General features: G+C 48.7%; 9 non-coding genes across 9 annotated transcripts; all 9 read right to left on the bottom strand.

The window, feature by feature from the left end:
* Nucleotides 1–1,503: 1,503 nt before the first annotated feature.
* On the bottom strand, nt 1,504–1,623 carry trnal-uaa (transfer RNA leucine (anticodon UAA)). Its single transcript has 2 exons — nt 1,586–1,623; nt 1,504–1,549 (listed from the first exon to the last, which is right to left on the bottom strand). It is a non-coding gene; the product is annotated as a tRNA-Leu (tRNA).
* A 1,869-nt stretch (nt 1,624–3,492) lies between these two features.
* Nucleotides 3,493–3,612, bottom strand: trnal-caa (transfer RNA leucine (anticodon CAA)). Its single transcript has 2 exons — nt 3,575–3,612; nt 3,493–3,538 (listed from the first exon to the last, which is right to left on the bottom strand). It is a non-coding gene; the product is annotated as a tRNA-Leu (tRNA).
* Nucleotides 3,613–4,826: 1,214 nt separating this feature from the next.
* trnal-uaa (transfer RNA leucine (anticodon UAA)) lies at nt 4,827–4,946 on the bottom strand. The gene is made up of 2 exons: nt 4,909–4,946; nt 4,827–4,872 (listed from the first exon to the last, which is right to left on the bottom strand). It is a non-coding gene; the product is annotated as a tRNA-Leu (tRNA).
* A 1,876-nt stretch (nt 4,947–6,822) lies between these two features.
* Nucleotides 6,823–6,942, bottom strand: trnal-caa (transfer RNA leucine (anticodon CAA)). Its single transcript has 2 exons — nt 6,905–6,942; nt 6,823–6,868 (listed from the first exon to the last, which is right to left on the bottom strand). It is a non-coding gene; the product is annotated as a tRNA-Leu (tRNA).
* Nucleotides 6,943–8,644: 1,702 nt separating this feature from the next.
* On the bottom strand, nt 8,645–8,764 carry trnal-uaa (transfer RNA leucine (anticodon UAA)). Its single transcript has 2 exons — nt 8,727–8,764; nt 8,645–8,690 (listed from the first exon to the last, which is right to left on the bottom strand). It is a non-coding gene; the product is annotated as a tRNA-Leu (tRNA).
* Nucleotides 8,765–10,641: 1,877 nt separating this feature from the next.
* Nucleotides 10,642–10,761, bottom strand: trnal-uaa (transfer RNA leucine (anticodon UAA)). The gene is made up of 2 exons: nt 10,724–10,761; nt 10,642–10,687 (listed from the first exon to the last, which is right to left on the bottom strand). It is a non-coding gene; the product is annotated as a tRNA-Leu (tRNA).
* Nucleotides 10,762–12,632: 1,871 nt separating this feature from the next.
* trnal-caa (transfer RNA leucine (anticodon CAA)) lies at nt 12,633–12,752 on the bottom strand. The gene is made up of 2 exons: nt 12,715–12,752; nt 12,633–12,678 (listed from the first exon to the last, which is right to left on the bottom strand). It is a non-coding gene; the product is annotated as a tRNA-Leu (tRNA).
* Nucleotides 12,753–13,970: 1,218 nt separating this feature from the next.
* Nucleotides 13,971–14,090, bottom strand: trnal-uaa (transfer RNA leucine (anticodon UAA)). The gene is made up of 2 exons: nt 14,053–14,090; nt 13,971–14,016 (listed from the first exon to the last, which is right to left on the bottom strand). It is a non-coding gene; the product is annotated as a tRNA-Leu (tRNA).
* A 3,706-nt stretch (nt 14,091–17,796) lies between these two features.
* On the bottom strand, nt 17,797–17,916 carry trnal-uaa (transfer RNA leucine (anticodon UAA)). Its single transcript has 2 exons — nt 17,879–17,916; nt 17,797–17,842 (listed from the first exon to the last, which is right to left on the bottom strand). It is a non-coding gene; the product is annotated as a tRNA-Leu (tRNA).
* Between the last annotated feature and the right edge of the window lie 1,871 nt (nt 17,917–19,787).

The raw sequence follows: 19,787 nt of genomic DNA, 5'->3' as shown, positions 1-19,787 counted from the left end.
CACACACACACGCACACCCTTTCTCTCTTTCACACACACACTCTCTCACATGCGCACACAAACACACACTCTCTCTCACACACACTCTCACTCTTTCTGTCTCACTCACACACAAACACACTCTCTCACAAAAATAAGACTCTCTCTCACGCACAAACAAATTCTCTCTCTCTCTTTCACACACACACCGACATGCACTCACACTCACTCTCTCTCACACAGACAAACACACTCTCTCACACACACAAAATCTCCCTCTCTCTCTCTCTCTCACACACACACACATTCTCTCTCTCTCTCACACATACACTCACTCTCTCACATGCACACACACACTCTCTCTCACACACACACACTCAAACATACTCTCTCACACACATACAAATTCTCCCTCTCTCTGTCACACACATGCATGCTGACACACTCACTCTCTCTCTCACACACACACACACACACTCCCTCACACACACACACTCACACACTCTCCCTCATATACACACACTTTCGCTCTCTCTCTCACACACACATTCTCTCCCTCACACACACACACTCTCTCTCTCACACACATTCTCTCTCACACACAAACACACTCTCACACACATACAAATTCTCCCTCTCTCTCTGTCACACACATACATGCTCACACAATCATACACACACACACTCTCTGTCTCTCGCAGACACAAACACCCACACACTCACTTTCTCAGACACACACACTCCACCCACACAAACACACACACACACACACACACACACACACACAGACATATACAACTCTCACACACACACATAAAGGCTTCCTCTCTCACGCGCTTACACACACTGTCTCTCACTCTCACATTCACACACTCACACAGACTTTCTCTCTCTCTCTCTCTCTCACACAGGCACAAACAAAATGAGGTCAGGAGCTGAGTGACCCTGGGGGATCCCAAACTGGGTGTCGCTGAGCAGGTTATTGCTGAGCAGGTGCTGCTCGATAGCCCTGTTGGTGAGCCCTTCCATCACTTTTCCGAGGATTGGGAAGAGATAGACGGGAGTGGAATTGGCTGAGTTGGATTTGTCCTGCTTTTTATGTGCAGGACATACCTGGATAATTTGGCAGATGGCCAGGTAGATCCCAGTGTTGTCACTGTCCTGGGAGAACTTGGCTCGAGGAAGGGCATGTTGTGGAGCAGCAGCGTTCAGGAGCAGTGCCAGAATCTTGGCAGGGCCCATAGCCTTTGTAGTGTCCAGTGTCTCTTTATGTGAGACGGAGTGAATGTAATTGTTTGAAGAATGGTGTGTGTGATGGTGGGGAGCACAGGAGGAGACTGAGGAAGATGATCCAGTGGGCACTTGCGTCTGAAGATTGTTGTAAATGCCTGAGCCTTATCTTTGAAACCGAGGGGTTGGACTCTTCCATGTTTGGGAAGGGGGAGTGACTCCTCTCCAAGAAGATGTGAAATTTAGGGGGAGTGTGTGGGTGTGGGAAGGTTTGTTTGGGGAAAAAGGGAGACATGTCAGGAGTGGGATTTGAACCCACGCCCCTAGAAAGGGACCAGAATTCAGAAGGCCAGATGCAGAGCAAGGACTAACACTCCTTAAGTCTGGCACCATAGACCACTCGGCCATCCTGACAGGATGGTGATGCCCGCTCTCTTTCTCACTCTGCACAGTTAGTCACCTTGCCCTTGTGCAGACACAAAATACAATTCCGCATTTCTGCAGCTCCCTTGCATTCACACTCAACAACAATCCCTCATATAGACTCTGTCTCTCTCTCACACACTCTCTCTCTCACACACACACACACACACACACAATCTCTCTCACACACATACACAAATTGTCTCTCTCTTTCACACACACTCACACTCTCAGTTTCTCTCACACACACAAATTCTCACTCCCTCTCTATCTCTCACACACATTAACACATTCTCTCTCACATGAACCGACATACACACACTCTCTATCATACACACTCTCAGTCTCTCACACACACACTCACACACACACACGCACACCCTTTCTCTCTTTCACACACACACTCTCTCACATGCGCACACAAACACACACTCTCTATCACACACACTCTCACTCTTTCTGTCTCACTCACACACAAACACACTCTCTCACAAAAATAAGACTCTCTCTCACGCACAAACAAATTCTCTCTCTCTCTTTCACACACACACCGACATGCACTCACACTCACTCTCTCTCACACAGACAAACACACTCTCTCACACACACAAAATCTCCCTCTCTCTCTCTCTCTCTCACACACACACATTCTCTCTCTCTCTCACACATACACTCACTCTCTCACATGCACACACACACTCTCTCTCACACACACACACTCAAACATACTCTCTCATACACATACAAATTCTCCCTCTCTCTGTCACACACATGCATGCTGACACACTCACTCTCTCTCTCACACACACACACACACACTCCCTCACACACACACACTCACACACTCTCCCTCATATACACACACTTTCGCTCTCTCTCTCACACACACATTCTCTCCCTCACACACACACACTCTCTCTCTCACACACATTCTCTCTCACACACAAACACACTCTCACACACATACAAATTCTCCCTCTCTCTCTGTCACACACATACATGCTCACACAATCATACACACACACACTCTCTGTCTCTCGCAGACACAAACACCCACACACTCACTTTCTCAGACACACACACTCCACCCACACAAACACACACACACACACACACACACACAGACATATACAACTCTCACACACACACATAAAGGCTTCCTCTCTCACGCGCTTACACACACTGTCTCTCACTCTCACATTCACACACTCACACAGACTTTCTCTCTCTCTCTCTCTCTCACACAGGCACAAACAAAATGAGGTCAGGAGCTGAGTGACCCTGGGGGATCCCAAACTGGGTGTCGCTGAGCAGGTTATTGCTGAGCAGGTGCTGCTCGATAGCCCTGTTGGTGAGACCTTCCATCACTTTTCCGAGGATTGGGAAGAGATAGACGGGAGTGGAATTGGCTGAGTTGGATTTGTCCTGCTTTTTATGTGCAGGACATACCTGGATAATTTGGCAGATGGCCAGGTAGATCCCAGTGTTGTCACTGTCCTGGGAGAACTTGGCTCGAGGAAGGGCATGTTGTGGAGCAGCAGCGTTCAGGAGCAGTGCCAGAATCTTGGCAGGGCCCATAGCCTTTGCAGGGTCCAGTGTCTTTTGATGTGAGACGGAGTGAATGTAATTGTTTGAAGAATGGTGTGTGTGATGGTGGGGAGCACAGGAGGAGACTGAGGAAGATGATCCAGTGGGCACTTGCGTCTGAAGATTGTTGTAAATGCCTGAGCCTTATCTTTGAAACCGAGGGGTTGGACTCTTCCATGTTTGGGAAGGGGGAGTGACTCCTCTCCAAGAAGATGTGAAATTTGGGGGGAGTGTGTGGGTGTGGGAAGGTTTGTTTGGGGAAAAAGGGAGACATGTCAGGAGTGGGATTTGAACCCACGCCCCTAGAAAGGGACCAGAATTCACAAGGCCAGATGCAGAGCAAGGATTAACGCTCCTTGCGTCTGGCGCCTTAGACCACTCCGCCATCCTGACAAGCTGCTGAGCCAAGCCTTCCCGATCTCTTTCTCACTCTGTACAATTAGTCACCATGCACTTGTGCAGACACAAAAATGCAATTCCGCATTTTTGCAGCTCACTTGCATTCACACTCAGCAACAATTCCTCATACACAGTCTCTCTCTCTCTCACACACACACACACAAACACTCTCTCTCACACACACACACACACACAAACACTCTCTCACACACACAATCTCTCTCACATGCATATACATACACTCTCTCTCTCTCACACACACTCACACTCTCCATCTCACACAAGCACACACACACATTCGTTCACACACACACTCACAATCCCTTTCTCTCTCTCTCATACCCACACACACACACACAAATTCTCTCTCTCTCTCTCCCACACACACACATACTCTCTCACACACACACACACACTCTCTCTCACACACACACACACACACACTCTCACACACGCACACTCTCTCTCACACACTCATACATAAGCATTCCCACTCACACACACACAACACCTGCACTCACACTCTCTCTCACACACACTCTCTCTCACACACACACACTCACATGCACTCACAATCTCTCTCTCTCACACACAGACACAAATAAAATGAGGTCAGGAGCTGAGTGACCCTGGGGCATCCCAAACTGGGTGTCACTGAGCAGGTTATTGCTGAGCAGGTGCTGCTCGATAGCCCTGTTGGTGAGCCCTTCCATCACTTTTCCGAGGATTGGGAAGAGATAGACGGGAGTGGAATTTGCTGATTTGGATTTGTCCTGCTTTTTATGTGCAGGACATACCTGGATAATTTGGCAGATGGCCAGGTAGATCCCAGTGTTGTCACTGTCCTGGGCGAACTTGGCTCGAGGAAGGGCATGTTGTGGAGCAGCAGCGTTCAGGAGCAGTGCCAGAATCTTGGCAGGGCCCATAGCCTTTGCAGTGTCCAGTGTCTTTTGATGTGAGACGGAGTGAATGTAATTGTTTGAAGAATGGTGTGTGTGATGGTGGGGAGCACAGGAGGAGACTGAGGAAGATGATCCAGTGGGCACTTGCGTCTGAAGATTGTTGTAAATGCCTGAGCCTTATCTTTGAAACCGAGGGGTTGGACTCTTCCATGTTTGGGAAAGGGGAGTGACTCCTCTCCAAGAAGATGTGAAATTTGGGGGGAGTGTGTGGGTGTGGGAAGGTTTGTTTGGGGAAAAAGGGAGACATGTCAGGAGTGGGATTTGAACCCACGCCCCTAGAAAGGGACCAGAATTCACAAGGCCAGATGCAGAGCAAGGACTAACACTCCTTAAGTCAGGCGCCTTAGACCACTCGGCCATCCTGACAGGATGGTGATGCCTGCTCTCTTTCTCACTCTGCACAGTTAGTCACCTTGCCCTTGTGCAGACACAAAATACAATTCCGCATTTCTGCAGCTCCCTTGCATTCACACTCAACAACAATCCCTCATATAGACTCTGTCTCTCTCTCACACACTCTCTCTCTCACACACACACACACACACACAATCTCTCTCACACACATACACAAATTGTCTCTCTCTTTCACACACACACTCACACTCTCAGTTTCTCTCACACACACAAATTCTCACTCCCTCTCTATCTCTCACACACATTAACACATTCTCTCTCACATGAACAGACAAACACACACTCTCTATCATACACACTCTCAGTCTCTCACACACACACTCACACACACACACGCACACCCTTTCTCTCTTTCACACACACACTCTCTCACATGCGCACACAAACACACACTCTCTCTCACACACACTCTCACTCTTTCTGTCTCACTCACACACAAACACACTCTCTCACAAAAATAAGACTCTCTCTCACGCACAAACAAATTCTCTCTCTCTCTTTCACACACACACCGACATGCACTCACACTCACTCTCTCTCACACAGACAAACACACTCTCTCACACACACAAAATCTCCCTCTCTCTCTCTCTCTCTCACACACACACACATTCTCTCTCTCTCTCACACATACACTCACTCTCTCACATGCACACACACACTCTCTCTCACACACACACACTCAAACATACTCTCTCACACACATACAAATTCTCCCTCTCTCTGTCACACACATGCATGCTGACACACTCACTCTCTCTCTCACACACACACACACACACTCCCTCACACACACACACTCACACACTCTCCCTCATATACACACACTTTCGCTCTCTCTCTCACACACACATTCTCTCCCTCACACACACACACTCTCTCTCTCACACACATTCTCTCTCACACACAAACACACTCTCACACACATACAAATTCTCCCTCTCTCTCTGTCACACACATACATGCTCACACAATCATACACACACACACTCTCTGTCTCTCGCAGACACAAACACCCACACACTCACTTTCTCAGACACACACACTCCACCCACACAAACACACACACACACACACACACACACACACACAGACATATACAACTCTCACACACACACATAAAGGCTTCCTCTCTCACGCGCTTACACACACTGTCTCTCACTCTCACATTCACACACTCACACAGACTTTCTCTCTCTCTCTCTCTCTCACACAGGCACAAACAAAATGAGGTCAGGAGCTGAGTGACCCTGGGGGATCCCAAACTGGGTGTCGCTGAGCAGTTATTGCTGAGCAGGTGCTGCTCGATAGCCCTGTTGGTGAGCCCTTCCATCACTTTTCCGAGGATTGGGAAGAGATAGACGGGAGTGGAATTGGCTGAGTTGGATTTGTCCTGCTTTTTATGTGCAGGACATACCTGGATAATTTGGCAGATGGCCAGGTAGATCCCAGTGTTGTCACTGTCCTGGGAGAACTTGGCTCGAGGAAGGGCATGTTGTGGAGCAGCAGCGTTCAGGAGCAGTGCCAGAATCTTGGCAGGGCCCATAGCCTTTGTAGTGTCCAGTGTCTCTTGATGTGAGACGGAGTGAATGTAATTGTTTGAAGAATGGTGTGTGTGATGGTGGGGAGCACAGGAGGAGACTGAGGAAGATGATCCAGTGGGCACTTGCGTCTGAAGATTGTTGTAAATGCCTGAGCCTTATCTTTGAAACCGAGGGGTTGGACTCTTCCATGTTTGGGAAGGGGGAGTGACTCCTCTCCAAGAAGATGTGAAATTTGGGGGGAGTGTGTGGGTGTGGGAAGGTTTGTTTGGGGAAAAAGGGAGACATGTCAGGAGTGGGATTTGAACCCACGCCCCTAGAAAGGGACCAGAATTCACAAGTCCAGAGGCAGAGAAAGGATTAACGCTCCTTGAGTCTGGCGCCTTAGACCACTCGGCCATCCTGACAAGCTGCTGAGCCAAGCCTTCCCGATCTCTTTCTCACTCTGTACAATTAGTCACCATGCACTTGTGCAGACACAAAAATGCAATTCCGCATTTTTGCAGCTCACTTGCATTCACACTCAGCAACAATTCCTCATACACAGTCTCTCTCTCTCTCACACACACACACACACACACACAAACACTCTCTCTCACACACACACACACACACAAACCCTCTCTCACACACACAATCGCTCTCACATGCATATACATACACTCTCTCTCTCTCACACACACTCACACTCTCCATCTCACAAGCACGCACACACATTCGTTCACACACACTCACAATCCCTTTCTGTCTCTCATACCCCACACAAGCACAAATTCTCTCTCTCTCTCTCCCACACACACATACTCTCTCCAACACACACACACACTCTCTCTCACACACACAAACACACACTCTCACACACGCACACTCTCTCTCACACACTCATACATAAGCATTCCCACTCACACACACAAACACCTGCACTCACACTCTCTCTCACACACACTCTCTCTCACACACACACACTCACATGCACTCACAATCTCTCTCTCTCACACACACACACGCACTCTCTGTCTGTCTCTCACACCCACACACAAACACACCCTCTCTCACACACACCCACATACGCACTCTCTCCCACACACACAAACACACACACACACACACACACTCTCTCTCCCTCTCACACACACTCACACTCTCACACACACATTTTCTCTCACACAGACACTCTCTCTCACACAGACACACATTCGCTCTCTCACACACTCACACACACACACCTGCACTCACTCTCACACTCACAGACAAGCACAAACGTACACACTCTCTCTGTCTCACACACACACACACTCAAATGGACTCACAATCTCTCTCACACACACATACAAACACACACACAAACTCATATACCCACAGGCACACACTCTCTCTCTCACACACACACATACTCTCTCTCACACCCACACACAGACACACACACCCAACCTCTCTATCACACACACACGCACACACTCACCAACACATACAATCTCTCTCTCTCTCACACACAGACACAAATAAAATGAGGTCAGGAGCTGAGTGACCCTGGGGCATCCCAAACTGGGTGTCACTGAGCAGGTTATTGCTGAGCAGGTGCTGCTCGATAGCCCTGTTGGTGAGCCCTTCCATCACTTTTCCGAGGATTGGGAAGAGATAGACGGGAGTGGAATTTGCTGATTTGGATTTGTCCTGCTTTTTATGTGCAGGACATACCTGGATAATTTGGCAGATGGCCAGGTAGATCCCAGTGTTGTCACTGTCCTGGGCGAACTTGGCTCGAGGAAGGGCATGTTGTGGAGCAGCAGCGTTCAGGAGCAGTGCCAGAATCTTGGCAGGGCCCATAGCCTTTGTAGTGTCCAGTGTCTCTTGATGTGAGACGGAGTGAATGTAATTGTTTGAAGAATGGTGTGTGTGATGGTGGGGAGCACAGGAGGAGACTGAGGAAGATGATCCAGTGGGCACTTGCGTCTGAAGATTGTTGTAAATGCCTGAGCCTTATCTTTGAAACCGAGGGGTTGGACTCTTCCATGTTTGGGAAGGGGGAGTGACTCCTCTCCAAGAAGATGTGAAATTTGGGGGGAGTGTGTGGGTGTGGGAAGGTTTGTTTGGGGAAAAAGGGAGACATGTCAGGAGTGGGATTTGAACCCACGCCCCTAGAAAGGGACCAGAATTCACAAGGCCAGATGCAGAGCAAGGACTAACACTCCTTAAGTCAGGCGCCTTAGACCACTCGGCCATCCTGACAGGTTGGTGATGCCCGCTCTCTTTCTCACTCTGCACAGTTAGTCACCTTGCCCTTGTGCAGACACAAAATACAATTCCGCATTTCTGCAGCTCCCTTGCATTCACACTCAACAACAATCCCTCATATAGACTCTGTCTCTCTCTCACACACTCTCTCTCTCTCACACACACACACACACACAATCTCTCTCACACACATACACAAATTGTCTCTCTCTTTCACACACACACTCACACTCTCAGTTTCTCTCACACACACAAATTCTCACTCCCTCTCTATCTCTCACACACATTAACACATTCTCTCTCACATGAACAGACAAACACACACTCTCTATCATACACACTCTCAGTCTCTCACACACACACTCACACACACACACGCACACCCTTTCTCTCTTTCACACACACACTCTCTCACATGCGCACACAAACACACACTCTCTCTCACACACACTCTCACTCTTTCTGTCTCACTCACACACAAACACACTCTCTCACAAAAATAAGACTCTCTCTCACGCACAAACAAATTCTCTCTCTCTCTTTCACACACACACCGACATGCACTCACACTCACTCTCTCTCACACAGACAAACACACTCTCTCACACACACAAAATCTCCCTCTCTCTCTCTCTCTCTCACACACACACACATTCTCTCTCTCTCTCACACATACACTCACTCTCTCACATGCACACACACACTCTCTCTCACACACACACACTCAAACATACTCTCTCACACACATACAAATTCTCCCTCTCTCTGTCACACACATGCATGCTGACACACTCACTCTCTCTCTCACACACACACACACACACTCCCTCACACACACACACTCACACACTCTCCCTCATATACACACACTTTCGCTCTCTCTCTCACACACACATTCTCTCCCTCACACACACACACTCTCTCTCTCACACACAGACTCTCTCACACACAAACACACTCTCACACACATACAAATTCTCCCTCTCTCTCTGTCACACACATACATGCTCACACAATCATACACACACACACTCTCTGTCTCTCGCAGACACAAACACCCACACACTCACTTTCTCAGACACACACACTCCACCCACACAAACACACACACACACACACACACACACACACACAGACATATACAACTCTCACACACACACATAAAGGCTTCCTCTCTCACGCGCTTACACACACTGTCTCTCACTCTCACATTCACACACTCACACAGACTTTCTCTCTCTCTCTCTCTCTCACACAGGCACAAATAAAATGAGGTCAGGAGCTGAGTGACCCTGGGGGATCCCAAACTGGGTGTCGCTGAGCAGGTTATTGCTGAGCAGGTGCTGCTCGATAGCCCTGTTGGTGAGCCCTTCCATCACTTTTCCGAGGATTGGGAAGAGATAGACGGGAGTGGAATTGGCTGAGTTGGATTTGTCCTGCTTTTTATGTGCAGGACATACCTGGATAATTTGGCAGATGGCCAGGTAGATCCCAGTGTTGTCACTGTCCTGGGAGAACTTGGCTCGAGGAAGGGCATGTTGTGGAGCAGCAGCGTTCAGGAGCAGTGCCAGAATCTTGGCAGGGCCCATAGCCTTTGTAGTGTCCAGTGTCTCTTTATGTGAGACGGAGTGAATGTAATTGTTTGAAGAATGGTGTGTGTGATGGTGGGGAGCACAGGAGGAGACTGAGGAAGATGATCCAGTGGGCACTTGCGTCTGAAGATTGTTGTAAATGCCTGAGCCTTATCTTTGAAACCGAGGGGTTGGACTCTTCCATGTTTGGGAAGGGGGAGTGACTCCTCTCCAAGAAGATGTGAAATTTAGGGGGAGTGTGTGGGTGTGGGAAGGTTTGTTTGGGGAAAAAGGGAGACATGTCAGGAGTGGGATTTGAACCCACGCCCCTAGAAAGGGACCAGAATTCAGAAGGCCAGATGCAGAGCAAGGACTAACACTCCTTAAGTCTGGCACCATAGACCACTCGGCCATCCTGACAGGATGGTGATGCCCGCTCTCTTTCTCACTCTGCACAGTTAGTCACCTTGCCCTTGTGCAGACACAAAATACAATTCCGCATTTCTGCAGCTCCCTTGCATTCACACTCAACAACAATCCCTCATATAGACTCTGTCTCTCTCTCACACACTCTCTCTCTCACACACACACACACACACACACACAATCTCTCTCACACACATACACAAATTGTCTCTCTCTTTCACACACACTCACACTCTCAGTTTCTCTCACACACACAAATTCTCACTCCCTCTCTATCTCTCACACACATTAACACATTCTCTCTCACATGAACCGACATACACACACTCTCTATCATACACACTCTCAGTCTCTCACACACACACTCACACACACACACGCACACCCTTTCTCTCTTTCACACACACACTCTCTCACATGCGCACACAAACACACACTCTCTATCACACACACTCTCACTCTTTCTGTCTCACTCACACACAAACACACTCTCTCACAAAAATAAGACTCTCTCTCACGCACAAACAAATTCTCTCTCTCTCTTTCACACACACACCGACATGCACTCACACTCACTCTCTCTCACACAGACAAACACACTCTCTCACACACACAAAATCTCCCTCTCTCTCTCTCTCTCTCACACACACACATTCTCTCTCTCTCTCACACATACACTCACTCTCTCACATGCACACACACACTCTCTCTCACACACACACACTCAAACATACTCTCTCATACACATACAAATTCTCCCTCTCTCTGTCACACACATGCATGCTGACACACTCACTCTCTCTCTCACACACACACACACACACTCTCTCACACACACACACTCACACACTCTCCCTCATAAACACACACTTTCGCTCTCTCTCTCACACACACATTCTCTCCCTCACACACACACACTCTCTCTCTCACACACATTCTCTCTCACACACAAACACACTCTCACACACATACAAATTCTCCCTCTCTCTCTGTCACACACATACATGCTCACACAATCATACACACACACACTCTCTGTCTCTCGCAGACACAAACACCCACACACTCACTTTCTCAGACACACACACTCCACCCACACAAACACACACACACACACACACACACACAGACATATACAACTCTCACACACACACATAAAGGCTTCCTCTCTCACGCGCTTACACACACTGTCTCTCACTCTCACATTCACACACTCACACAGACTTTCTCTCTCTCTCTCTCTCTCACACAGGCACAAACAAAATGAGGTCAGGAGCTGAGTGACCCTGGGGGATCCCAAACTGGGTGTCGCTGAGCAGGTTATTGCTGAGCAGGTGCTGCTCGATAGCCCTGTTGGTGAGACCTTCCATCACTTTTCCGAGGATTGGGAAGAGATAGACGGGAGTGGAATTGGCTGAGTTGGATTTGTCCTGCTTTTTATGTGCAGGACATACCTGGATAATTTGGCAGATGGCCAGGTAGATCCCAGTGTTGTCACTGTCCTGGGAGAACTTGGCTCGAGGAAGGGCATGTTGTGGAGCAGCAGCGTTCAGGAGCAGTGCCAGAATCTTGGCAGGGCCCATAGCCTTTGCAGGGTCCAGTGTCTTTTGATGTGAGACGGAGTGAATGTAATTGTTTGAAGAATGGTGTGTGTGATGGTGGGGAGCACAGGAGGAGACTGAGGAAGATGATCCAGTGGGCACTTGCGTCTGAAGATTGTTGTAAATGCCTGAGCCTTATCTTTGAAACCGAGGGGTTGGACTCTTCCATGTTTGGGAAGGGGGAGTGACTCCTCTCCAAGAAGATGTGAAATTTGGGGGGAGTGTGTGGGTGTGGGAAGGTTTGTTTGGGGAAAAAGGGAGACATGTCAGGAGTGGGATTTGAACCCACGCCCCTAGAAAGGGACCAGAATTCACAAGGCCAGATGCAGAGCAAGGATTAACGCTCCTTGCGTCTGGCGCCTTAGACCACTCCGCCATCCTGACAAGCTGCTGAGCCAAGCCTTCCCGATCTCTTTCTCACTCTGTACAATTAGTCACCATGCACTTGTGCAGACACAAAAATGCAATTCCGCATTTTTGCAGCTCACTTGCATTCACACTCAGCAACAATTCCTCATACACAGTCTCTCTCTCTCTCACACACACACACACAAACACTCTCTCTCACACACACACACACACACAAACACTCTCTCACACACACAATCGCTCTCACATGCATATACATACACTCTCTCTCTCTCACACACACTCACACTCTCCATCTCACACACACACACACACACTCCCTCACACACACACTCACACATCCCTCTCTCTCTCTCTCTCACACACCACACACACAGCACACAATCTCTCTCTCTCTCTCTCCCACACACACACATACTCTCTCCACACACACACACACACTCTCTCTCACACACACAACACACACACTCTCACACACACACTCTCTCTCTCACACACTCACACATAAGCATTCCCACTCACACACACACACACACCTGCACTCACACACTCTCTCTCACACACACTCTCTCTCACACACACACACTCACATGCACTCACACTCTCTCTCTCACACACAGACACAAATAAAATGAGGTCAGGAGCTGAGTGACCCTGGGGCATCCCAAACTGGGTGTCACTGAGCAGGTTATTGCTGAGCAGGTGCTGCTCGATAGCCCTGTTGGTGAGCCCTTCCATCACTTTTCCGAGGATTGGGAAGAGATAGACGGGAGTGGAATTTGCTGATTTGGATTTGTCCTGCTTTTTATGTGCAGGACATACCTGGATAATTTGGCAGATGGCCAGGTAGATCCCAGTGTTGTCACTGTCCTGGGCGAACTTGGCTCGAGGAAGGGCATGTTGTGGAGCAGCAGCGTTCAGGAGCAGTGCCAGAATCTTGGCAGGGCCCATAGCCTTTGCAGTGTCCAGTGTCTTTTGATGTGAGACGGAGTGAATGTAATTGTTTGAAGAATGGTGTGTGTGATGGTGGGGAGCACAGGAGGAGACTGAGGAAGATGATCCAGTGGGCACTTGCGTCTGAAGATTGTTGTAAATGCCTGAGCCTTATCTTTGAAACCGAGGGGTTGGACTCTTCCATGTTTGGGAAAGGGGAGTGACTCCTCTCCAAGAAGATGTGAAATTTGGGGGGAGTGTGTGGGTGTGGGAAGGTTTGTTTGGGGAAAAAGGGAGACATGTCAGGAGTGGGATTTGAACCCACGCCCCTAGAAAGGGACCAGAATTCACAAGGCCAGATGCAGAGCAAGGACTAACACTCCTTAAGTCAGGCGCCTTAGACCACTCGGCCATCCTGACAGGATGGTGATGCCTGCTCTCTTTCTCACTCTGCACAGTTAGTCACCTTGCCCTTGTGCAGACACAAAATACAATTCCGCATTTCTGCAGCTCCCTTGCATTCACACTCAACAACAATCCCTCATATAGACTCTGTCTCTCTCTCACACACTCTCTCTCTCACACACACACACACACACACAATCTCTCTCACACACATACACAAATTGTCTCTCTCTTTCACACACACACTCACACTCTCAGTTTCTCTCACACACACAAATTCTCACTCCCTCTCTATCTCTCACACACATTAACACATTCTCTCTCACATGAACAGACAAACACACACTCTCTATCATACACACTCTCAGTCTCTCACACACACACTCACACACACACACGCACACCCTTTCTCTCTTTCACACACACACTCTCTCACATGCGCACACAAACACACACTCTCTCTCACACACACTCTCACTCTTTCTGTCTCACTCACACACAAACACACTCTCTCACAAAAATAAGACTCTCTCTCACGCACAAACAAATTCTCTCTCTCTCTTTCACACACACACCGACATGCACTCACACTCACTCTCTCTCACACAGACAAACACACTCTCTCACACACACAAAATCTCCCTCTCTCTCTCTCTCTCTCACACACACACACATTCTCTCTCTCTCACACACATACACTCACTCTCTCACATGCACACACACACTCTCTCTCACACACACACACTCAAACATACTCTCTCACACACATACAAATTCTCCCTCTCTCTGTCACACACATGCATGCTGACACACTCACTCTCTCTCTCACACACACACACACACACTCCCTCACACACACACACTCACACACTCTCCCTCATATACACACACTTTCGCTCTCTCTCTCACACACACATTCTCTCCCTCACACACACACACTCTCTCTCTCACACACATTCTCTCTCACACACAAACACACTCTCACACACATACAAATTCTCCCTCTCTCTCTGTCACACACATACATGCTCACACAATCATACACACACACACTCTCTGTCTCTCGCAGACACAAACACCCACACACTCACTTTCTCAGACACACACACTCCACCCACACAAACACACACACACACACACACACACACACACACAGACATATACAACTCTCACACACACACATAAAGGCTTCCTCTCTCACGCGCTTACACACACTGTCTCTCACTCTCACATTCACACACTCACACAGACTTTCTCTCTCTCTCTCTCTCTCACACAGGCACAAACAAAATGAGGTCAGGAGCTGAGTGACCCTGGGGGATCCCAAACTGGGTGTCGCTGAGCAGGTTATTGCTGAGCAGGTGCTGCTCGATAGCCCTGTTGGTGAGCCCTTCCATCACTTTTCCGAGGATTGGGAAGAGATAGACGGGAGTGGAATTGGCTGAGTTGGATTTGTCCTGCTTTTTATGTGCAGGACATACCTGGATAATTTGGCAGATGGCCAGGTAGATCCCAGTGTTGTCACTGTCCTGGGAGAACTTGGCTCGAGGAAGGGCATGTTGTGGAGCAGCAGCGTTCAGGAGCAGTGCCAGAATCTTGGCAGGGCCCATAGCCTTTGTAGTGTCCAGTGTCTCTTTATGTGAGACGGAGTGAATGTAATTGTTTGAAGAATGGTGTGTGTGATGGTGGGGAGCACAGGAGGAGACTGAGGAAGATGATCCAGTGGGAACTTGCGTCTGAAGATTGTTGTAAATGCCTGAGCCTTATCTTTGAAACCGAGGGGTTGGACTCTTCCATGTTTGGGAAGGGGGAGTGACCCCTCTCCAAGAAGGTGTGAAATTTGGGGGCAGTGTGTGGGTGTGGGAAGGTTTGTTTGGGGAAAAAGGGAGACATGTCAGGAGTGGGATTTGAACCCACGCGCCTAGAAAGGGACCAGAATTCACAAGCCTAGATGCAGAGCAAGGATGAACGCTCCTTGCGTGTGGCACCTTAGACCACTCGGCCATCCTGACAAGTTGCTGAGCCAAGCCTTCCCGATCTCTTTCTCACTGTGTGCAATTAGTCACCATGCACTTGTGCAGACACAAAAATGCAATTCCGCATTTTTGCAGCTCACTTGCATTCACACTCAGCAACAATTCCTCATACACAGTCTCTCTCTCTCTCTCACACACACACACACACACACACACACACACAAACACTCTCTCTCACACACACACACACACAAACCCTCTCTCACACACACAATCGCTCTCACATGCATATACATACACTCTCTCTCTCTCACACACACTCACACTCTCCATCTCACAAGCACGCACACACATTCGTTCACACACACTCACAATCCCTTTCTGTCTCTCATACCCCACACAAGCACAAATTCTCTCTCTCTCTCTCCCACACACACATACTCTCTCCAACACACACACACACTCTCTCTCACACACACAAACACACACTCTCACACACGCACACTCTCTCTCACACACTCATACATAAGCATTCCCACTCACACACACAAACACCTGCACTCACACTCTCTCTCACACACACTCTCTCTCACACACACACACTCACATGCACTCACAATCTCTCTCTCTCACACACACACACGCACTCTCTGTCTGTCTCTCACACCCACACACAAACACACCCTCTCTCACACACACCCACATACGAACTCTCTCCCTCACACACAAACACACACACACACACACACACTCTCTCTCCCTCTCACACACACTCACTCTCTCACACACACATTTTCTCTCACACAGACACTCTCTCTCACACAGACACACATTCGCTCTCTCACACACTCACACACACACACCTGCACTCACTCTCACACTCACAGACAAGCACAAACGTACACACTCTCTCTGTCTCACACACACACACACTCAAATGGACTCACAATCTCTCTCACACACACATACAAACACACACACAAACTCATATACCCACAGGCACACACTCTCTCTCTCACACACACACATACTCTCTCTCACACCCACACACAGACACACACACCCAACCTCTCTATCACACACACACGCACACACTCACCAACACATACAATCTCTCTCTCTCTCACACACAGACACAAATAAAATGAGGTCAGGAGCTGAGTGACCCTGGGGCATCCCAAACTGGGTGTCACTGAGCAGGTTATTGCTGAGCAGGTGCTGCTCGATAGCCCTGTTGGTGAGCCCTTCCATCACTTTTCCGAGGATTGGGAAGAGATAGACGGAAGTGGAATTTGCTGATTTGGATTTGTCCTGCTTTTTATGTGCAGGACATACCTGGATAATTTGGCAGATGGCCAGGTAGATCCCAGTGTTGTCACTGTCCTGGGAGAACTTGGCTCGAGGAAGGGCATGTTGTGGAGCAGCAGCGTTCAGGAGCAGTGCCAGAATCTTGGCAGGGCCCATAGCCTTTGCAGTGTCCAGTGTCTTTTGATGTGAGACGGAGTGAATGTAATTGTTTGAAGAATGGTGTGTGTGATGGTGGGGAGCACAGGAGGAGACTGAGGATGATGATCCAGTGGGCACTTGCGTCTGAAGATTGTTGTAAATGCCTGAGCCTTATCTTTGAAACCGAGGGGTTGGACTCTTCCATGTTTGGGAAAGGGGAGTGACTCCTCTCCAAGAAGATGTGAAATTTTGGGGGAGTGTGTGGGTGTGGAAGGTTTGTTTGGGGAAAAAGGGAGACATGTCAGGAGTGGGATTTGAACCCACGCCCCTAGAAAGGGACCAGAATTCACAAGGCCAGATGCAGAGCAAGGACTAACACTCCTTAAGTCTGGCGCCTTAGACCACTCGGCCATCCTGACAGGAGGGTGATTTACCATCACTTTCTCACTCTGCACAGTTAGTCACCTTGCCCTTGTGCAGACACAAAATACAATTCCGCATTTCTGCAGCTCCCTTGCATTCACACTCAACAACAATCCCTCATATAGACTCTGTCTCTCTCTCACACACTCTCTCTCTCACACACACACACACACACAATCTCTCTCACACACATACACAAATTGTCTCTCTCTTTCACACACACACTCACACTCTCAGTTTCTCTCACACACACAAATTCTCACTCTCTCTCTATCTCTCACGCACATTAACACATTCTCTCTCACATGAACAGACAAACACACACTCTCTATCATACACACTCTCAGTCTCTCACACACACACTCACAAACACACACGCACACCCTTTCTCTCTTTCACACACACACTCTCTCACATGCGCACACAAACACACACTCTCTATCACACACACTCTCACTCTTTCTGTCTCACTCACACACAAACACACTCTCTCACAAAAATAAGACTCTCTCTCACGCACAAACAAATTCTCTCTCTCTTTCACACACACACCGACATGCACTCACACTCACTCTCTCTCACACAGACAAACACACTCTCTCACACACACAAAATCTCCCTCTCTCTCTCTCTCTCTCACACACACACACATTCTCTCTCTCTCTCACACATACACTCACTCTCTCACATGCACACACACACTCTCTCTCACACACACACACTCAAACATACTCTCTCACACACATACAAATTCTCCCTCTCTCTGTCACACACATGCATGCTGACACACTCACTCTCTCTCTCACACACACACACACACACTCCCTCACACACACACACTCACACACTCTCCCTCATATACACACACTTTCGCTCTCTCTCTCACACACACATTCTCTCCCTCACACACACACACTCTCTCTCTCACACACATTCTCTCTCACACACAAACACACTCTCACACACATACAAATTCTCCCTCTCTCTGTCACACACATACATGCTCACACAATCATACACCCACACACTCTCTGTCTCTCGCAGACACAAACACCCACACACTCACTTTCTCAGACACACACACTCCACCCACACAAACACACACACACACACACACACACACACACACAGACATATACAACTCTCACACACACACATAAAGGCTTCCTCTCTCACGCGCTTACACACACTGTCTCTCACTCTCACATTCACACACTCACACAGACTTTCTCTCTCTCTCTCTCTCTCACACAGGCACAAACAAAATGAGGTCAGGAGCTGAGTGACCCTGGGGGATCCCAAACTGGGTGTCGCTGAGCAGGTTATTGCTGAGCAGGTGCTGCTCGATAGCCCTGTTGGTGAGCCCTTCCATCACTTTTCCGAGGATTGGGAAGAGATAGACGGGAGTGGAATTGGCTGAGTTGGATTTGTCCTGCTTTTTATGTGCAGGACATACCTGGATAATTTGGCAGATGGCCAGGTAGATCCCAGTGTTGTCACTGTCCTGGGAGAACTTGGCTCGAGGAAGGGCATGTTGTGGAGCAGCAGCGTTCAGGAGCAGTGCCAGAATCTTGGCAGGGCCCATAGCCTTTGTAGTGTCCAGTGTCTCTTGATGTGAGACGGAGTGAATGTAATTGTTTGAAGAATGGTGTGTGTGATGGTGGGGAGCACAGGAGGAGACTGAGGAAGATGATCCAGTGGGCACTTGCGTCTGAAGATTGTTGTAAATGCCTGAGCCTTATCTTTGAAACCGAGGGGTTGGACTCTTCCATGTTTGGGAAGGGGGAGTGACTCCTCTCCAAGAAGATGTGAAATTTGGGGGGAGTGTGTGGGTGTGGGAAGGTTTGTTTGGGGAAAAAGGGAGACA

Source organism: Hemiscyllium ocellatum, chromosome 24, assembly GCF_020745735.1.
Source record: "Hemiscyllium ocellatum isolate sHemOce1 chromosome 24, sHemOce1.pat.X.cur, whole genome shotgun sequence".
Taxonomy (NCBI): domain Eukaryota; kingdom Metazoa; phylum Chordata; class Chondrichthyes; order Orectolobiformes; family Hemiscylliidae; genus Hemiscyllium; species Hemiscyllium ocellatum.
Note: the sequence above shows the minus strand (reverse complement) of the source record. Positions and strands in the feature narration are given on the sequence as shown.